At 36.9% G+C, this 22337-nt stretch overlaps 1 long non-coding RNA gene across 1 annotated transcript; it reads left to right on the forward strand.

Moving 5' to 3' along the window:
* Positions 1-1962: 1962 nt before the first annotated feature.
* On the forward strand, positions 1963-13709 carry LOC140841127 (uncharacterized). Its single transcript, XR_012120103.1, has 2 exons — positions 1963-2112; positions 13528-13709. It is a non-coding gene; the product is annotated as an uncharacterized lncRNA (long non-coding RNA).
* Positions 13710-22337: the final 8628 nt, after the last annotated feature.

The following is a 22337-nucleotide window of genomic DNA, read 5'->3' on the forward strand; positions in this document are numbered from 1 at the left end:
TTACGTATTTCATGTATGGTATTATATAAACAGTGATATGTAAATTTAGTACAATATATAATTAAGACGCGTATCTTAATATTTTGTCTCAATCTTATAATTCAATATCCCACTTTATATGAGATAATATATTTTTATTATTTGGAGAATTAATCAACCACAATATCGTTTGTGTTTATGGACGCTGTCACAATCACATTAGAGAATGGATCACATTGACCGACAACTTTCAATATTGGTCTCTTTTAATTTGTTTTGAATAAAAAAACGTAACCTTTAGACATCAAATTATCTTCAATTCGATCATGATCTTGTTGAGTTATGGAGCCTAATTTAGGTTTGAGGGTATTTTGGTATTTAAGTATCCTGTTATTTTGTAACCCTAAATCGTCTATTATATAAAGACGTGTTTAGGCTATAGAATGTATGACAGAAATCAGAGTGTCTGAGAGGGTGAGAAAAACCTGTTGTAACTTGTGTTTTTCATCTTAGTGAAATCCGTCAGCGGTCAGTGGACGTAGCTCTCGCGACGAGAGTGAACCACTATACATCTGTGTGTTATTACCTCTCGCATTCCTAATCGTTCGTTACAGGTGGATTAGGGCGTCTAATCCTAACAAGTGGTATCAGAGCCATGGTCTAGATCGAGTCGTGTGGGTGGAATCCTCGATACCTAAACGAAGGAAGTGAGGGCTCCCGGTAAAAATCCTTGATTAAACTCTCGAGGTGGTTGATGCTCCCGGTATTCATGTAAAGCGTGCGCTCCAACGCAGTGAAGTGGAGTAATCTCGATTGGAGGACGAATAAGGCTTGAGGGGAGGCTCGGACCATGAGAATAATGGTGGAACTTCGTTTGAGGGGAGGATTGTTGGGATGCAACCAAAGTCCCACATTGGAAGATCTAGGGAAAGATCATGGGTTAATAAAGATGAAATGATATCTCCATTGGTATGGGGCCTTTTGGGTGGTTCCAAAAACAAAACCATGATGGTTAAAACCCAAAGTAGACAATATCATACCAGTGTGGAGATATCCGGATTCTATTGGTCCTAACAGATCTCGAGCTATTTCTGACTAAGAAAACCATATGAACACCATGCTAATGCATATAGTTTACAACAATATTTCAGATATTCTAATCATAACTTAATATAATTAAAACGAAAATGAGGGTAATTAAATTTCGAATGTGTGATTAATTATATATATATATATATATATATATATATATATATATATATATATATATATATATATATATCTTGAAATATGAATTAATGTTAGCTTGAATGCATGCAGTACTGGCGGACTGCTGTATATAATTGAAGGAAGAGATATAGATAAATAGATTGTAACGTCTCGAAAATCGAAAAGTCCACATAAATTACATGCATGCAAATTATAAAATTCTTTGGTATTTTATTAAATTCTTTTAGAGCATAAAATGTGTTTTTATTTTATTAAATTGTGTTTAATTATTTTTATGCATTTTATGCATTATTATTGCATGAAAGGATTTAATTCATGAAATTTTAAAAGTTCATGCGCTTTGATTTTTAAGTTTCATTTCGCGTTCGAACGAGGAACGAAGATCGGAGAATTTTCAAGAAAATAATTTTTATTACACGATTAATTTTTATTAATTAATATAAGATGTTTTAAAGATATTTTTCATGAATTGGAATTTATTGGGTATTTTTAACCGCAAGATTTTAATTTTTATCGGTACGCAAATTTTAGCAAATCGGAGAAATTTTTGAGGGTTCGGCTAATATTTTCAAAAAATTTCCAACACTAAATATTTTCGGGAGTATGTTTGGATTTAATGAGCCAACTTTTAAGCTCGTTGGACTTAAAACTCTTTTAATCTTTTAATTAAACCATTTAAGGTCATTAGTTATTTGATTAATAATTAATTAAATATTATAATGACTACCCTACACCCATTATTACCTTTTCCAACAGCCGACACCCCATTTACAATTCATTATCTTCGGTTTCAGAACCTCCATGGCATTCATCCATCGACCAAGCTCATTTCTCCTTCAAGAAAAATTCCCCGGCTTGTTTACCGATGATCGTTCTTCGGTTTTCTTTCGAATTAATTACCAGGCACGCTGTGTACTTTCCTTGCTGCATCATTCACGTCATAAATATGTTTTTTTTTGGGTGTTTCGTGTGTTTAGTTTCGATCCATGCAAAGTTTTCAGTTTATGGTTCGGTTGACTTGAATTATGCTTAAATCCTTGCACCTCTCACGTTTTAATTCATTGTTGTGAAAGGGCTGCGTTTTCTGAATTATGGTGCAAGGGGGCTGCTGTATTAGGATGGCAAGGGGCTGTACAGATCTTGGTTGTTGAGGTTTAGGTGCTGGTGTGTTAAGGTCGACGATCGTGCTGTTTAGAAGCTGGAGACGGGTGGAGCTCGGGTTGATAGCTTAGATCGAAGGTTGCTTCTTGGGTGGCCGAGGGTTAAGGATGGCAGGATCGGGAGATTCGAACGAGCCAGCGGTGCGAGAACCCTTCCTAACCTTGAACCAGACCCTGGTGGGGCTGAGACATGGCTTGGGATGATTCGGACTCAGCTGGGCGTGATTAGGAACTAGATCGTACAAGAGAGAAGGCTTCGGGTGTTTGGTGATCGCAAGTAGTGTGTTTTCGGGGCTAGGGGCTGTATGCCTGGTGCAGCTGTCGTGGGGCTGTAGGATCACGTCTATGGAGTCTAGCAGGGTCCTAGGGCGGTCTAGGGAAGGTCGAGCCATGGCTGGTCCTCGATGATTCGGTCTAAGAACGTTAAAACAAGAATTGGGTGCAATAGGGTCAAGGTGGGAAGCTTGCTGGAATTTTCCAGCAACTATTCAGGACTTTATTCAAGTTTCTAAGGGCTCAATTTGTGATCTTTAGGACATTTAGATGTTCACTAAGGGTTGTAAAAAGTTGGGGAAATTTTGGTTAAGTTTCAAGTCGATTCGGGTTAAAACCGGGACTCCGGTCCAAGTTTTAAAACGAATCGGTTAAGTTATGAAATGAGCTCGAGTTTACATTTAGGAATGCTTATAAATATTTTTTGGGACATTTTTAGGAGTTTGGTAAGTTTCGGATCAAAATAATGAGTTTTGGATTTATCAGGGATTTAATAGTCGCACGAAAAGTTAATTAAGGAATTAATTGAAAACGCCTAGACTTAAGCTTAATAAAATTATGGAAAATTATATTTAAGCTCAAATAATTATTAGAATTCTCAGTTTTTAATTCGGAAATTTTATGCTAAGGTTTGGTTTAATTCGGGATTAAAGCGCATTAAGATGTTATATTTAAAGATTAATTTAAAAGTCATCGATTTAAGCCAAATAAAAATATGAGAAAATTCATGTAGGCTTAAATAATTATTTGGGGCATGTTAGGGTCAATGGAATTAAGAAAATGTCAAAAACGTGGAATTTTACGTTTAGGGGTGAAACGATAATTTTTGGGTTTCTAGCGGCAAAATAGTCATTTTGCACCCGGGGTGAGATTTTGGTCCTGGCAGCGCCCTGAGCACATTTTATCATATTTTAAATGTTTATGCATCATGAATATGATTTTTATGAAATTATGAAAATACGTTGCATGCTTGATTTTAAAGAAAATTTACGTATATGCATGATTTTGATAAGTGATGAAAATGATGATGTTTTTGAAGGATGGGAGTTTGTTGTGACTGACGATATATGTATACGATGATATGATTGGAGATATCGTGAGGGAAAAGGCCCCCAGAGGGAGCCCATTTACGGGAGAAGGCCCCAGAGGGAGCCCGACGATCGTATTTCCATTGACATGATATGAGATATGATGAGCTGAGGCCAAGGCTCAGTGGACGGGTAATGCTGTCGCTGATGTCCCCGCCGTCGGGTACCGCGATTTTATAGATGGATCCATCGATAGAGCTGATACGATAGAGCTGATACGAAAGTCACAACTAATGAACTGAATTCAATTAAAAAGAACACGTATACGTATATGATGACATGAGATGATATGTTTTGACACGATATGATTTTACACGACACGTATACGTATATGATGACATGAGATGACATGCTTTCGCACGATACGATTTTACACGACACGTTTACATTATGCTTTTAAGTTCATGAAAGATATGTTGAGTATGATATTTTTCACTACTGTGTGCTATGTATATGTACTTGTTATTAACGGTGCGGGTGTGTTGAGTCTTTAGACTCACTAGGCGTGTGTGATGCATGTGAGCTTAATGATGAGGAGACTGGAGGTGCCGAACTCTGAGTAGGCAGACCTGGTGCTGTGACATGACCGACCACATGTTTTCCGCATTACGTTTTATGAGATTGAGAGGAGATAATATTTTCATGCGTTGATGATTTTAAGATTTTTACTCATTTATGTTTACGCATGATTTTGGGACGAGTATTGTTATTTTAAATTGTATTATTTTTACGGTCATATAATTACGATTACAGATAAATGTCTTTTGAAAATACGAGTTGTTTAAAAAAAAAAATATTCCGCCCTTTTTAAAAAAACGAGTGAGACGTCACAGTTGGTATCAGAGCCAGGTTCCTATATAGGGTTGTGCCACCGCCAGTTTCTGCAGCTCAGTCTTCAAGCCTCAAGTCTGTAAGCTTTTATGATTTAAATGTTTTAAATGATTTACTTTTATCACCTGCATGTTAACATGATTTACGCTTTCGGATGATCTGCGGTGTAACGAACCGTATTTTTCGTACTTAAAATTTGCGAAAAATTAAAAATTTTCTTAAATGTAAACATCCATACGGTCGTCACTCAACATTCATAAAATATCTTTGAAATCAACCATCACGAATAAAATTTGCTAAAAGAAAAGCTGTCTCAAATGTCTCACATCCAAATCATAAAATCAGAGTATTTAAAAATTTTGCTGAAGAACATAAACTTGGCAGTCCTCGGGTCTAGCCTCCCACTCAGTCCAAGCCTGCCCCTTGGTCGCCACCTCCTGCCTCCTCAACATAGTCACCTGCATCGATCAAGTCTAGTGAGTCTAAAGACTCAACACGTATAAACTGGGATAACGAGTACTACATAATAAAATCGCATGCAATTTAAAAATAGACGTATATAGCTTGAAACTTGAACTTGCATAATAACTAGAACATACGTACGTACATAACTAGACGTGCCATCAACATAAACTTTTCTTAAACATACTGCATACTGGAACATACGTAAATTCAACATTTTCGTAGAGGATGTTTCAAAGCAAGTGATCCATACATAATAAACGCCTGATCAGACACACCACAGTACTGGGCTGACAGGGACGTATCCACTGCCGCATACATAAGATCCCCGTTCATAATTTAACGGGCTGGTTGGTCCCCGTTCATAATTTAACGCTTTCCAACCACGATCTAACCCGTTCATAATTTAACAGGCGGATTGGTCTCCGTTCATAATTTAACGCTTTCCAATCCTAAACATAATTTGGTCACAAGACATTTAGCATACCTCAAAAACTTAAAATATTTTCTTGTTGCACGTCGACATACTTACTTGGCGTTGAGGGATTCGTTGGACTTCGACTGGGCCGTTGCTGCACATACTATCATGAAATTGCATACTTAACTTGCATAACTTAACGTAGAAATCATACTTACTCTCGAGTTCGATCATTACTTAGGACATTCTAAAATTTCTCATAACACGACCTTGATAATCCTTGCACTAAACCATGACGTCTAACCTCGAAGCATACTAAATTATTTTTCCCAAAACGAAGGACACGGACCCCGTACCTACATCCGTGTAGGGGTCCGTGTAGACTCTGGAAAAAGACACCGAAGGAAAGCAAAGGCACGGACCCCGTGTCAGGGTCCAGGTGAGGGTCCGTGTAGCTACTGCCTGGTGTGTGTGTCGGAAGAGAAGGGCACGGACCCCGTCTATAGGTCCGAGTCAGGATCCGTGTACCTATTGTGAAGGGAGTACTCGGAAAGGGGAGGGGCACTGTAAGGCCCGATATTATATCATTTTAATCCGAGATTATTTAATTTACGAATTTTGGAATGATGAATTAAATTCCTCGATTTTTGTAATTAATAAGGATTACAGGTATTAGACGAGTAGTCTTATGACAGAAGTGCCGTTAGTGGTGGGATCACCACGGGCACATTGCACGATGTCATAAGATGGTGTATTGGCGGATGTGCCAAAGACTGTCACTGGATGTTTGGCTATCGATGTGGATAGGATGGTGGCTTTTTCTATTACTGTTAATCAGTATGGTATCGATGTGGATAGATTAGTAGCTCTTCTATTACTGTTAATCAATGTTATATCGATGTGGATAGAATTAGAGTTGCTTCTATTACTGTTAATCGGTACTATATTGATGTGGATAGAATAATAGCTTCCTCTATTACTGGTAATCTATACCGTATCGATGTGAATAGAACTGGAGTCTTTTCTATTACTGTTGATCGATACCATATCGGCGTGGATAGAACTGGAGTCTTTTCTATTACTGCTAGTCGATATACGCATGCCAACTTCTGGAATCGGGATCCCTAGACTAGGATTGAGTCTAGTCTGAGTGATGTAGCTACGAGTATTGTCGACAGTTTGATATTGATTATGTTTCAGACGTTGTTACATATATCTGTTACCTGATAACATGCTTTATAATGTTTATATGATTGCATGTTCGTTGATTTATACTGGGAGTATATTCTCACCGGTTTATCTGGCTGTTGTCTTGTCTGTATGTGTACTTGACAAAAGGTGGGACAGGATCAGGGTCCAGGAGATGAAGAAAGAGATCATGATTAGAGTTGTGGCACCGGACTTGGACTAGAGATAGGGTTGAACACTTGATAGTAGTTGTCAAACCCTAGTTTGAATAAATGTGTGTGATACAGGACTTGTATTTTATATACTGATATGTATGTATGGTTTGATTTCACTACGTTCCGCATTTTAAAAAGAAAAAAATTTTAGACCCTGTTTTATAATTGATTAATTAATCCCAAAGATGATTTAGAACTGGATTAGCGTCCGGGTCCCCACAACAGGTGGTATCAGAGCGATAGATCCCTTAGACTGAGATAGAAGCTAGTGAGCGGGGTAGATTGATTTTCTTTCCTGCTTTTGATTGCTAGCATGATTCCTGTTTTAATATATGCTACCTGAATTATCTGATATTGATATGGTATTGTATATTATTGGAATGGATCAGCTGTAAGATGATCCGAGGAGGATTGAAACTGGTAAGTGGTATTTGGAATTACTAACCTCTTCGATTATCAGGTATGCCTCCGAGAAGGATACCAGAACAGGGAAGTACATCGAATCCTCCTATGGATGTGACCCCTACTCCAATGGAGCAATTGTTGAAAAGATTTCAGTCATTCCATCCACCGACTTTGAAAGGGACGGAGAATTCCGTGGAATGTGAAAGTTGGTTGGACGATATTGAATCGTTGTTCGAATCTTTGGAATATACTGAGGAAAAGAGGGTGAAACAGATCGGACACCAGATGCATGACGTTGCTAAACACTGGTGGAACACGACAAAACGGGCTTTGGAATTACGAGGTACGGCCATTACCTGGAATGTGTTTAAGACTGAATTTTATCTACGGTTCTTTCCAGTTTCATATAGGAAGGACAAGGGAGCCGAGTTTGCAAACTTGAAACAAGGCCAGTTAAACATTGAGGATTATGTGACTAAGTTCTCTACTCTGCTCCGATTTGCCCCTCATGTGGCTGGGAGTGATGAGGCCGTTGCAGACCATTTCATAAATGGTCTAAATCTTGAAATATTTACCCTGGTGAATACCGGAAGGCCAAACAATTTCACTGATGCACTGAATCGAGCTAAGGGAGCTGAAGCCGGATTGATAAGACAGAAAGAGGCTTCGTTTGTGCCTTCAGCACCGAGTTCACATATGCCTCCACCATTTCCTCGATTTGAGAGCGGCGGTGGAAGTGGGAAGAAAGACTTCCTGAAGGCTAAGGGGAAGAAATTCAAGAAAGCTGGGAGTAGCTCCTCTAGTTCGAGTGGCTCTAGACAGACTAGTCAGGGCCAGAGTTATACAGGACCATACTGTAGCACCTGTGGAGGGAGGCATTCCACAGAGCAGTGCAGAGGAGTGTTCGGCAACTGCCGCATTTGTAAGCAGCATGGACACTTTGCTCGAGTGTGTCCACAGAGAGGTGCATAGGGATCACAGGAAGCTGAGTCATCTGGATCAGTTGCTCAGACAGGGAGACGACCCTCTGCCGTTCATTCCTTTCAGCCAGCACCGTCTACTCTGTCACAGCAGAGGCCAGGAGGGGGCCAGACAGCGAGCCAGCCTCCTAGACAGCAGGCCCGATTGTTTGCTTTGACTGAGGAGCAAGCTCAGGATGCACCTGATGATGTCGTGGCAGGTAACTGTTTTATTTCTGGTTATCCTGCATATGTATTGATTGATACTAGTGCATCTCATACTTTCATATCTGAGCGATTTGCTTTGATGCATTCTTTGCCTATTGAGTCTTTAGCTACTGTAGTATCTGTCTCGTCTCCGTTAGGGACATGTTTGATATCAGTGAAGTCTGTGAAATTTTGTATACTGCAGTATGATGGGCATAAGATTGAGTTAGACTGTATTGTGCTTGGAATATCTGACTTTGATTGTATTATTGGTATTGATACATTAACCAAGTACAGAGCTACAGTTGATTGTTTCCACAAGATAGTTCGATTCAGACCTGAAATGGCTGAGGAGTGGAAATTTTACGGTAAGGGTTCTCGAGCCAGAATTCTTTTGATATCTGCAATGAATATGACACCATTATTGCAGAAAGGAGCGGATGGATTCTTGGTATATTCAGTTGATTTACTGAAGTCGAGCCCATCATTGGCGGACTTGCCAGTGGTGTGTGAGTTTGCTGATGTCTTTCCAGATGAGATTCCTGGATTGCCTCCGATTCAAAAGATAGACTTCAGCATTGAATTGATGCCAGGAACAGTTCCGATTTCGAGAGCTCCATACCAGATGGCACCGATCGAATTAAAAGAATTGAAAGAACAGTTGGAGGATTTGCTGGCCAAGGGGTATATCAGACCGAGTGTATCTCCTTGGGGTGCTCCAGTACTGTTCGTGAGAAAGAAAGACGGGTCGATGAGACTTTGTATCGACTACCGGCAATTGAATAAGGCAACGGTAAAGAATAAATATCCATTGCCTCGTATTGATGATCTGTTTGATCAGTTGCAGGGTTCATCTGTGTATTCCAAGATCGACTTGAGATCTGGATACCATCAATTGAGAGTCAGGGATTCTGATATCTCAAAGACATCATTCAGAACCAGGTATGGACACTATGAGTTTATTGTCATGCCTTTTGGGTTAACGAATGCACCGGCGGTATTCATGGGATTGATGAACCGCATTTTTCAGAAATATTTGGATGATTTTGTTATCATATTCATTGATGATATATTGATTTATTCAAAGAATATGATTGAGCATGCAAATCATCTGAGGACGGTGTTGAGAATTTTGAGGGCGGAGAAATTATATGCTAAACTGTCGAAATGCGAGTTCTGGTTGAAACAGGTGGTATTTCTGGGACATATTATATCCGGAGACGGTATAGCTGTTGATCCTAGTAAGGTTGAGGCAGTGATTTCTTGGCCGAGACCAACATCTGTACCAGAGATACGCAGCTTTATGGGTTTGGCAGGATATTATCGCCGATTCATTAAAGATTTTTCAAGTATTGCCAAACCGATTACACAGTTGACTCAGAAGAATGCTCCATTTGTGTGGACAGAAGACTGTGAATCCAGTTTTCTTGAGTTGAAAAAGAGATTGACCAGTGCGTCTGTGTTGACGATTCCTTCAGGCACTGGTGGATTTGTCGTTTATTGTGATGCATCTCACCGAGGATTGGGTTGTGTATTGAAGCAGCGGGGACATGTGATTGCTTATGCCTCGAGACAGCTGAAACCCCATGAAACTCGTTACCCAATTCATGATCTTGAATTGGCAGCCATATTCTTTGCACTGAAGATATGGCGACATTACCTCTACGGTGAGAAATTCGAGATTTATTCTGATCACAAAAGCATGAAATATCTCTTTTCACAATCAGAGTTGAATATGAGACAGCGAAGATGACTGGATTTATTGAAAGATTTTGATTGTGAGATTAAATACTACCCAGGGAAATCCAATGCAGCAGCAGATGCACTGAGTCGAAAGGTATGTTCGTTATCCTTATCGACTATGGGAGTCTCCAATTTGATAGAAGACTGCTGTTTGTCTGGATTAGTATTTGAGACAGATCAGAAACCCATGAGATTATGTGCTATTCAAGCGGAACCAGAGCTAATTTTGAAAATTAAAGCGGCTCAGAAAGGTGATCAGAATATACAGAAGTCGATTGCTATGGTTAGAGCTGGACATCGATCGGAATACCAGGTTCGAAATGGTATTTTGTATGTGAATAATCGTTTAGTTGTGCCGAATGTTTCGGATTTGAGACAGCGAATACTGTCAGAAGCGCACAACAGTCGTTTTAGCATTCATCCTGGTGGCAGGAAAATGTATAATGACTTGAAGACACAATACTGGTGGAAAAAAATGAAAGCGGACATTGCTACATTTGTATCAAAATGTCTGAATTGCCAACAGGTGAAGGCTGAAAGAAAGAAACCTGGAGGACTGTTACAGAGTTTGTCGATTCTTGAATGGAAATGGGATCACATTTCCATGGACTTTGTGACACAGTTGCCACGTACCTCCCGAGGTTATGATGCGATTTGGGTGGTGATTGATCGATTGACCAAATCTGCATGTTTTATTCCATACAAGATGACGTAAAGGTATGATCAGATGACCGATATCTATGTCAAAGAAGTTGTTAGACTGCACGGAGTGCCGAAGTCGATTGTGTCAGACCGTGATCCTCGGTTTACTTCACACTTCTGGCAGAGTTTGCAGCAAGCTCTCGGTACGAAGTTACATTTGAGTACCGCATATCATCCACAGACTGACGGACAGTCCGAGCGGACAATTCAGACATTGGAAGATATGCTAAGAGCTGTAGTGCTGGATTTTAGCACTAATTGGCAAGATGCATTGCCTCTCTGTGAATTTTCGTACAACAACAGCTATCAAACGAGTATTGAGATGGCTCCTTTCGAAGCGTTGTACGGAAAGAAATGCAGATCCCCTCTTTACTGGGATGATATCTCTGAAGCTCCTGAGACTGGACCTGATATAATCAGAGATATGACTGAGAAAGTGAAATTGATTCAGAAGAAAATGATGGCAGCCCAGGATCGACAAGCCAAATATGCCAACCTTCGACGTAGACCGTTGGTATTTGAAAGTGGAGACCGAGTATTTCTGAAGATTTCTCCTTTCAGAGGTGTTGTCAGATTTGGCAAGAAAGGAAAATTGTCTCCAAGATATGTGGGTCCATATGAGATTCTTGAAAAGATAGGAGATCGTGCCTATCGACTCGCATTGCCGCCTTCTTTATCTGGAATACATGATGTCTTTCATGTATCAATGCTGCGGAAATACCTCCCTGATGATTCTCACGTGATTCAGCCAGACGAGACTGAGCTGGATGAGACATTGAGTTATGTCGAGAAACCGATCCGGATTATTGATCGTAAGGAAAAACAGCTCAGAACAAAGATGATTCCGTTGGTGAAAGTACAATGGACTCGTCATGGCGTGGAAGAATCCACTTGGGAAACTGAATCTGACATGAGACAAGAATTCCCAACATTATTCCACTGATGTGAGTTTACTATTTAGTTTCTGTTATTTCTGATTTGATTGCCTGTGATATGATTACTTGAGATTTCGAGGACGAAATCATGTCTCAGAGGGGGAGAATTGTAAGGCCCGATATTATATCATTTTAATCCGAGATTATTTAATTTATGAATTTTGGAATGATGAATTAAATTCCTCGATTTTTGTAATTAATAAGGATTGAAATTGAATTAAAAGATTGAGTGAGGACCAAATTGCAAATAAAGAAGACTTGAGGGACTAAAGAGCAAATATTGGCTTGAGTGGGACACATGTCCTTGCCATGCAATTTATATGGTAAAATCTTCATTCCACTTTCTGAATTCAGCCGAGGACCGAGAACATCGCTTGAGAATTCTCAAGTTTCTTTAAAGCTTGGGAAAATTGATTTTGTTCAATCCGTCTATCAGAATTTTGATCCGAACACAGTTCTGTGATCTTCTTGTCAACAGCTACAACTGGACGTAAGTTTTATTGAGTTTTGTTATCATTTGAAAAGATGATGTTGTAGAAATTTGATATATTTCATATATGATGTTCTTGACATATTAGACATCATAGAATCGAAGTCAGATTAAGAAACGGACTGATTATGGAATTGTTATGAATTTCTGATTATATGGATTGTGAATTGAATAGATTTGGATTATAGACTGATTACAAATTGTATCGGATATGGGTTATGATTTGTAATTGATGTCTGGTGATACTGTATTGACGGGAATATCGGGATTGTACCGTTATGCCGATGATTTGACTTAAATCCAGATTAATCAGTTTCAGTGTTGAATTGAGATTGGAATATTGATATTAGTATTCTCGATATGTCGTTTCAGATTTACAAAGACAGTCTTGAGTTCAGAACTGATATTCTGTAGACCGAGACTACAAACGGAAGGTATAAGTCAATGTGGTATTGGGAGATGGACTTGAGTCGGTTTAGACTTGGGTTTCCCTAAATCACATACTTTACTTTATTGCATTGATATTTGCATTGATTGATGATATACTTGTTTTCTGGAGTTATAGATTACAGGTATTAGACGAGTAGTCTTATGACAGAAATGCCGTTAGTGGTGGGATCACCACGGGCACATTGCACGATGTCATAAGATGGTGTATTGGCGGATGTGCCAAAGACAGTCACTGGATGTTTGGCTATCGATGTGGATAGGATGGTGGCTTTTTCTATTACTGTTAATCAGTATGGTATCGATGTGGATAGATTAGTAGCTCTTCTATTACTGTTAATCGATGTTATATCGATGTGGATAGAATTAGAGTTGCTTCTATTACTGTTAATCGGTACTATATTGATGTGGATAGAATAATTGCTTCCTCTATTACTGGTAATCTATACCGTATCGATGTGAATAGAACTGGAGTCTTTTCTATTACTGTTGATCGATACCATATCGGCGTGGATAGAACTGGAGTCTTTTCTATTACTGCTAGTCGATATACGCATGCCAACTTCTGGAATCGGGATCCCTAGACTAGGATTGAGTCTAGTCTGAGTGATGTAGCTACGAGTATTGTCGACAGTTTGATATTGATTATGTTTCAGACGTTGTTACATATATCTGTTACCTGATAACATTCTTTATAATGTTTATATGATTGCATGTTTCGTTGATTTATACTGGGAGTATATTCTCACCGGTTTATCCGGCTGTTGTCTTGTCTGTATGTGTACTTGACAACAGGTGGGACAGGATCAGGGTCCAGGAGATGAAGAGAGAGATCGTGATTAGAGTGGTGGCACCGGACTTGGACTAGAGATAGGGTTGAACACTTGATAGTAGTTGTCAAACCCTAGTTTGAATAATTGTGTGTGATACAGGACTTGTATTTTATATATTGATATGTATGTATGGTTTGATTTCAATACGTTCCGCATTTTAAAAAGAAAAAAATTTTAGACCCTGTTTTATAATTGATTAATTAGTCCCAAAGATGATTTAGAACTGGATTAGCGTCCGGGTACCCCCCGGACCCCGTGCCAGGGTCCGTGTCCAGGTCCGTGTACCTACTGTACACGCGAACTTACGAAAATTTCTGTACATGCTTTGCTTAACATTCTAGACTCGGTTTCACGGACCATGAAACGGCACCACGAGACACTTCTTAGAACACTAAGCATTATACCAACCCAAGCGAACATTAAAATTACCCCAAGGGTGACAATCCACAACCAACGACACAAATCGGGCTTTTGACACCAATTTCCTTCCTACGACGCTTAATTCGACTTGGTGCCTAACGACGCAACACCAAACGTTAATGATCAACCCAACAACATAAACAAGGTACCTATATGCAGCAGCGATCACCCGTCGAGTCCCAACGAAGCTTGCAACAATAAAACTTGAAGAACACATCAATATCGTAAGTTTTCTGAAAACGCAGTTTGAGAAGTCGCACGAAAAACATCATAACTCACTCAATTTTCATCCAAAAATCTCGAATTTTATATCAAATCGAAGGCATCGAAAAGTTCTACAATTTTATAGTTGAAATTTTTCTCAAATTATGTACCGCAAATTCGCAGTTTAAACGGGAACAGTAAAAACGTGATTTTTAGATCTAAAAAGGGCTCCAAAAGCGATTTAAACACGATTGCTCAAACTTCTACACAACATACACATGGTTTTATGCATAAATAACAACGCACGCATAATATGACATGATCGATGCATCAAGAACAGAATATACGTGCCTTTTGATATCAGACGTTACCGAAACGGCGTTACCGAAGCGGAGATGGAAGCGAGGTTGATCCGGAACGACCGTGGCACTAAAATCCTTGAAAGATTCACACGAAAATTGCTGGGAGATGGAGAAGGGAGGGGGCGGCTGCTCTATGAGTGAAGAACCCTAGTTTTTGCTCTTTTAAAAATAATAAAACTTGAATTGGTGAAGTGTGTGTGTTTGTGCGTTCTCTAGTGTGTGTAGAATGTGTGTGTGCGTGTGTTAGTGGGTGTGTGCGTGTGTTTAGGTGTTTAATTGGGAGATAATTTAGCTTAGTTAATAATTAACACTACTTTAAAAATACTAACTCTCCCTTAACTATAGCACATCCTCTAATAAAATTTAAAAGGTACATGATCTAGACTTTAAAAGTTTTAAATTCTAAAATTCCACCCAATAATTAAACTAGGCTTTAAAATGCTAACCACATAATAATTAGTTAAAAATACCAACTTTAAAATTGCCACAAATCGTCACCGGGTCTTTTCCTCAATCTCGCCTCGAATGAATGCCTGATACATGGAACTCGAAAAATAACATTTTAACGTGCATCACAAAAACATGAATAATTTAAAATAATGCATTTAAATAAATCCTGCACTACTAAGACTCGTTTTAAAATTAAATAAATGCTTTAATAATTAATTATATGCATGGGTTATACGTGTACTGAATTTGGGCACTACATGCGGTTTATGTTTAACTGCTTTTATTATTTAAGGATTTACTGTTTTAAAAACTAGATTAAATTGCATGTTGGTTACGTTTGGAATTGGACGTGTCTAAGAATTTGAATATTGGGCTTTAGGAGAAGTTGATAAAGATTTGATTATATTGATTTTAGGTTAGAAGTACTGATGTTCTAATATTTGGGGTAATAAGTTAATCTTGAAAATTATGAATGTTTTTGGGACTTGTAGGTTTTCTAAGAAATTACTGATGTTTCGTGGTTGCTAGCCGAGTTAATTTTTGAGTATTCCTTGTAAGAATTAATGATTCGAAGACTACGGCGATCTTTGGAAGTATAAAAAAAACATAAAATTATTTAGGATGCATGTTCTACCTAGTTGGATTTAAGTATTGAATTGCATGAATTGAGAATTTTAAAGATCTAATTGTAATAACCAATAATTTGAGGACCTAAGTGAAAAAATAAAATTCTAAGGGACTATTTCGAATTTACCAAACTTTGAGATTAAATTTTTAGTTTTGAGAATTTTAAGGTTTAATGAGGCCAAATCGAAAATTTTATGGGGACAAAAATGCAAATTTCGAGGAATTATAGGGCCAAAATTGTAATATTCGAGAATTTTAAGGACCAAATTGCAAATTTTGATGTTTTGAGGATTAAATTCGAACTTTTAAGGAATACTTGGGTAAAATCAGTAATTTTCGAGGTTATAAGAATTGATCTTGGGTCTAATAATTTTAAGAGTATTGAACTTTATGTTACGAGAAACCTATAAAATAGAATTAGGAACGCCGAGAACTTTTGGGTAATTATGGAATTTAGGAAAAAATTGGATAATTTTTGAGAAATTGTGAATTAATGTTGCAATTTTTAAGAAATTTGGGGATTTGTTTAGCAGTAAGTGAGAATCGAATGGTTTAAATGACCGCAAATTTTGATGATTTAGATTTGAAAGGATATTTGGAACCTTGAGATATCTGAGTTATAATATTGTAAGAAATGGTAATCAAGGACATTGTAGGATTAATCAATCTTGGGATTGAAAATGTAAGTGTTAGTGAAATAATATTTTGGTAAATTAGGAATTTAAAGTAATGACAATTTAAGGTGAAGTTGTTCAGTTTGTGAAGTTATAAGAGTAGACATGGAGCTAACAAATTTTGGGAACTTAAGTTTGATGTATCATAATTTTTAATCGTGGTCTTAAGAGTTAAAATTATACCTTTGTTGGAATTTAAATTTTCTAGAAAATTGAGTATTATTGATGGTTAGGTTACTCGATAGACGCATTAAGAAATTGAGGTAGGCACTTTGTCTTGAGGAAATTTTTGTAAGCCATTAAGAAACTTTGGAATAAGTGAATATGTGTGTTGGAATTCTGTTATCTAATATTATTTGGATTTCGTAAGCTTGAATTTTAATTTTATGAAATAGGTGTTTGTACGGAAAATTTTAGGTGAAAAAAATAAATAAATAAATAAAAAGAGAATTAGTGGTGTTCAACATAGGTTACCAGTGAACGAATATTAAGATTTTTACCGAGTAAGAAATTTAAAACCTTGATATAGAAATTCTAGACTTCTATGGGTTATAAGTAAAGTTGATTTATTAGAGTTAGTCTAACATTAACATGGGATAATTTAGTAAGTTTTATACGCTAGAAGTAATTAAGTATTGAGGATACGTAAGTATGCGACATTCGTTCCAATGAGGAAAGTCAATAGTCTTAGGCCTCAACTCTATTGCAATTTGGAAGATAATAGTTTAAGTATGTAATTGGTGTTAGAATGATTTTATTACTTAGGTAGAAGATTGATATTATATATTTTGGGTGTTATGGATTATCACTACTCGAAATTTAAGATTTACAACAATTTAATATTTGGGATGTATTTTTAAATAATTAAGTGACATAAGTTTGGTGTCGTAAGACAAGATTTGATTCAAGGATCTTAGGTTAATATTATTATGGGGTTGAAGTAAGGTTTAACTTCTAAGTGTAATACCAAGGATAGAAGTCGATTAGTAAATTTTGGTGCTAAGGTTTCTTAGGTTGAAGTGCATAAATACAAATTTAATAAGTCAATGAACATTATGGGTATAATATAAGAAAAGTAAGACGCAATAAAATTTGGACTGCCATTTCTAATATTGAGAAGTTTGAGAAAAGTTGAAATTCAAGGTTATAGAAAAATGGAACTAGGTCACCATGGGTCGTTATAAGTTGAGTTTCACAAACGAGGATTTAAAAGGTAGCGTTCATCGGGACCAATGAGACATAAGGACATCTTAAGATTTATTATTTTATCAGAGTAGCGCAGCGGAAGCGTGAATTATTGGAATATTAGAATTAAGAGTCTAAAATTTCTGTTTATCGAGGTAAGCGAATTTCGGGGACGAAATTCAATTTAAGGGGGGGAGATTGTAACGTCTCGAAAATCGAAAAGTCCACATAAATCACATGCATGCAAATTATAAAATTCTTTGGTATTTTATTAAATTCTTTTAAAGCATAAAATGTGTTTTTATTTTATTAAATTGTGTTTAATTATTTTTATGTATTTTATGCATTATTATTGCATGAAAGGATTTAATTCATGAAATTTTAAAAGTTCATGCGCTTTGATTTTTAAGTTTCATTTCGCGCTCGAACGAGGAACGGAGACCGGAGAATTTTCAAGAAAATAATTTTTATTACACGATTAATTTTTATTAATTAATATAAGATGTTTTAAAGATATTTTTCATGAATTGGAATTTATTGGGTATTTTTAACCGCAAGATTTTAATTTTTATCGGTACGCAAATTTTAGCAAATCGTAGAAATTTTTGAGGGTTCGGCTAATATTTTCAAAAATTTTCCAACGCTAAATATTTTCGGGAGTATGTTTGCATTTAATGAGCCAACTTTTAAGCTCGTTGGACTTAAAACTCTTTTAATCTTTTAATTAAACCATTTAGGGTCATTAGTTATTTGATTAATAATTAATTAAATATTATAATGACTACCCTACACCCATTATTACCTTTTCCAACAGCCGACACCCCATTTACAATTCATTATCTTCGGTTTCAGAACCTCCATGGCATTCATCCATCGACCAAGCTCATTTCTCCTTCAAGAAAAATTCCCCGGCTTGTTTACCGATGATCGTTCTTCGGTTTTCTTTCGAATTAATTACCAGGCACGCTGTGTACTTTCCTTGCTGCATCATTCACGTCATAAATATGTTTTTTTTTGGGTGTTTCGTGTGTTTAGTTTCGATCCATGCAAAGTTTTCAGTTTATGGTTCGGTTGACTTGAATTATGCTTAAATCCTTGCACCTCTCACGTTTTAATTCATTGTTGTGAAAGGGCTGTGTTTTCTGAATTATGGTGCAAGGGGGCTGCTGTATTAGGATGGCAAGGGGCTGTACAGATCTTGGTTGTTGAGGTTTAGGTGCTGGTGTGTTAAGGTCGACGATCGTGCTGTTTAGAAGCTGGAGACGGGTGGAGCTCGGGTTGATAGCTTAGATCGAAGGTTGCTTCTTGGGTGGCCGAGGGTTAAGGATGGCAGGATCGGGAGATTCGATTTATCAGGGATTTAATTTTTTGGGACATTTTTAGGAGTTTGGTAAGTTTCGGATCAAAATAATGAGTTTTGGATTTATCAGGGATTTAATCGTCGCACGAAAAGTTAATTAAGGTGGGAAGCTTGCTGGAATTTTCCAGCAACTATTCAGGACTTTATTCAAGTTTCTAAGGGCTCAATTTGTGATCTTTAGGACATTTAGATGTTCACTAAGGGTTGTAAAAAGTTGGGGAAATTTTGGTTAAGTTTCAAGTCGATTCGGGTTAAAACCGGGACTCCGGTCCAAGTTTTAAAACGAATCGGTTAAGTTATGAAATGAGCTCGAGTTTACATCTAGGAATGCTTATAAATATTTTTTGGGACATTTTTAGGAGTTTGGTAAGTTTCGGATCAAAATAATGAGTTTTGGATTTATCAGGGATTTAATCGTCGCACGAAAAGTTAATTAAGGAATTAATTGAAAACGCCTAGACTTAAGCTTAATAAAATTATGGAAAATTATATTTAAGCTCAAATAATTATTAGAATTCTCAGTTTTTAATTCGGAAATTTTATGCTAAGGTTTGGTTTAATTCGGGATTAAAGCGCATTAAGATGTTATATTTAAAGATTAATTTAAAAGTCATCGATTTATGCCAAATAAAAATATGAGAAAATTCATGTAGGCTTAAATAATTATTTGGGGCATGTTAGGGTCAATGGAATTAAGAAAATGTCAAAAACGTGGAATTTTACGTTTAGGGGTGAAACGATAATTTTTGGGTTTCTAGCGGCAAAATAGTCATTTTGCACCCGGGGTGAGATTTTGGTCCTGGCAGCGCCCTGAGCACATTTTATCATATTTTAAATGTTTATGCATCATGAATATGATTTTTATGAAATTATGAAAATACGTTGCATGCTTGATTTTAAAGAAAATTTACGTATATGCATGATTTTGATAAGTGATGAAAATGATGATGTTTTTGAAGGATGGGAGTTGGTTGTGACTGACGATATATGTATACGATGATATGATTGGAGATATCGTGAGGGAAAAGGCCCCAGAGGGAGCCCGTTTACTGGGAGAAGGCCCCAGAGGGAGCCCGACGATCGTATTTCCATTGACATGATATGAGATATGATGAGCTGAGGCCAAGGCTCAGTGGACGGGTAATGCTGTCGCTGATGTCCCCGCCGCCGGGTACCGCGGTTTTATAGATGGATCCATCGATAGAGCTGATACGATAGAGCTGATACGAAAGTCACAACTAATGAACTGAATTCAATTAAAAAGAACACGTATACGTATATGATGACATGAGATGATATGTTTTGACACGATATGATTTTACACGACACGTATACGTATATGATGACATGAGATGACATGCTTTGGCACGATACGATTTTACACGACACGTTTACATTATGCTTTTAAGTTCATGAAAGATATGTTGAGTATGATATTTTTCACTGCTGTGTGCTATGTATATGTACTTGTTATTAACGGTGCAGGTGTGTTGAGTCTTTAGACTAACTAGGCGTGTGTGATGCATGTGAGCTTAATGATGAGGAGACTGGAGGTGTCGAACTCTGAGTAGGCAGACCTGGTGCGGTGACATGACCCGAGGACCACATGTTTTCCGCATTACGATTATGAGATTGAGAGGAGATAATATTTTCATGCGTTGATGATTTTAAGATTTTTACTCATTTATGTTTACGCATGATTTTGGGACGAGTATTGTTATTTTAAATTGTATTATTTTTACGGTCATATAATTACGATTACAGATAAATGTCTTTTGAAAATACGAGCTGTTTAAAAAAAAAAAAACTATTCCGCACTTTAAAAAAAAACGAGTGAGACGTCACATAGATACTCGATCGGTACATAAACCTGAACTGACTTGATCTGATTGTTGGGAAAAATACCGAAGCGATGTCGATCATGATGATAATATAATATAAAAAATATCGCGGAATAAAATAATCAACAAGAATTCATCCAAGATAGGCAACGTCCATGGAGCACTGCAACTTTTATAACTGGAAGAAATATTACAACAAGTGTATACACCAATACACTCAATATTTCTCACTCTCAATCCGAGTATACCGAGAAAAAAATTTCTCTAACTCGCACTCAAGAAAAAACACACTCTTTTTTTCTATGCACTCTATTTTTATAAAAACTGAAAAGCTTTTGATTCTAAGATACAATAATTGAAGGAATTGAGTCTAATTATAACTAATTCCCTCGTTCAACTTTATAAATAATTCGATGTGGGATATGTGGTTTTTATTATTTTATTTAATGTGGGTCTCACCCCATTAAATTAAATGTCACCTAACAATTTTTTCACTTGAATACTTGATTTCAATCAGGTCTTCACACCATCAGTGTAGCAGCTCATACCTCCTGTAGAGCCTAAATTCAGTACACGTATAACCCATGCATTTATTTAATTATTAAAACATTTATTTAATTTTAAAATGAGTCTTAGTGGGGCATGATTTATTTAAATGTATTATTTTAAATTGTTTATGTTTATGTGATGCACGTTAAAATATTTTTCAAGTGTCATGTTTCAAGCGATCATTCGAAGTGGGATCGAGGAATAGAGACCAGTGACGAGTTTGAAAATTTTTAAATGCGGCATTTTTATGTTGAGTTGAGGTTGGAGAATTTAAATAAATTATAAATTTTAGCATTTTATAGCCTCATTTAATTAGGTGATTTTAAGATTTTAAAAGTTAAAATTAGTGTGTACTTATTTTTAATTGAGGAGTTTGATTAAATTAGTGTGAGTTAACTTTTGTCAGAATTTTTAATTAGTTAAATTAACACCAATTACTCCTAATTAAAACACACACACGTTACACACACTCACACACACTCACACGTTTTTAGACACACCAAAACACACAACACACACCTACACATTTTATTTTCAGATTTTTAAAAGAAAAAAACTAGGGTTCCTCCACTCTTGAGCAGCCGCCCTCCCTTTTGAATTTTCAGCAAGCTTTCGGACATTTTTATTGCAAGAAAACGGTACCACGTTCGTCCCGGATCAACCTCGCATCTTTCCTCGTGCAGTATCGTCATATTGGTATTTCTAACCATCAAAAGGCACGTATATTTTTTTGTTTCTGCATCGATCTTGTCATAGTATATATTTTGATGTTTATTGTATGAAAATTATCTGTATGTTATGTAAGAGTTTGAGCAAATATGGTTGGATCACTTTTGAAACGGTTTTTGTATCTGACAACTCGTTGTTTTGCTATCATGTTTAAAACTGCGATTTTTTGGTTGGGATTATGAGAAAACTTTCAACACAAAAATGTAGAACTTTTTGATACCTTCGATTTGACAGTAAATTCGAAATATTTGGATAAAAATTGAGTGAATTATGGTGTTTTTCGTGGGACTGCTCAAACTGCTTTTTTTTTTTTCCAGAAAATTATGTATTGATGTGTTATTGAAGTTATTTGTTGCAGACTTCGTTGGGAA

Source organism: Primulina eburnea, chromosome 9 (genome assembly GCF_022965805.1).
Source record: "Primulina eburnea isolate SZY01 chromosome 9, ASM2296580v1, whole genome shotgun sequence".
NCBI classification, from domain to species: Eukaryota; Viridiplantae; Streptophyta; class Magnoliopsida; order Lamiales; family Gesneriaceae; genus Primulina; species Primulina eburnea.